General features: G+C 11.8%; 1 protein-coding gene across 1 annotated transcript in view; it reads left to right on the top strand.

The window, feature by feature from the left end:
* Nucleotides 1-670, top strand: part of LOC102680140 (fructose-1,6-bisphosphatase 1) — an 8377-nt gene that overhangs the window by 2899 nt on the left and 4808 nt on the right. The gene's annotated exons all lie outside the window — the stretch shown is intronic.

Below are 670 nucleotides of genomic sequence, written 5' to 3'. Positions count from 1 at the left end.
TTATAATTTTCTTTTAAATTTTATAAAATCAAATTAGATACTTTAATACACTTTTATATGCAATTTATTTATTATTTTTACAGTATCAAATAATTATATAATAATTATTATAGATTTTTATAAATTGATGATGATTTTATAACTGATGATGATAACACGAGAATTATTGAAAAGAAAATTCACAATTTTATTCACTTCGATAAATTTTAACTACATAATCCAGATTACAAAATGATTGCAATTTTAAGCATTTTCCATATTTGTTGCTAAGTTTTTAGAATTTTATCATANTTATTAAATTAAATTAAAAATATTATTAAATGATTATAAAGTTATAATTTTATTTCAATATTAATGCATATAACATAAATTAATATTTAATATTATATAATATTTTATTTATTATTAATATTTAATATTATATTTAATATTATATAATATTTAATATAATATAAATTTATTAATAAAAATATAATAAAAAATAATAATATAATAAAATAAAAAATATAATAAAATAGAATTATATTGTATATAAAATATAAAATTAATATATAGAGATAGATATTCTAAACAATATGAAATGACAAAATTGTTTTAGTAATGTTTTATTAGTATAGTAAATATAATAATTATTAACGTTCTTAGCATGATATAATAATTTACCATATTA

Source organism: Apis dorsata, unplaced genomic scaffold (genome assembly GCF_000469605.1).
Source record: "Apis dorsata unplaced genomic scaffold, Apis dorsata 1.3 scaffold_575, whole genome shotgun sequence".
Lineage (NCBI taxonomy): Eukaryota > Metazoa > Arthropoda > Insecta > Hymenoptera > Apidae > Apis > Apis dorsata.
This window is presented reverse-complemented; position numbering and strand designations above follow the sequence as displayed.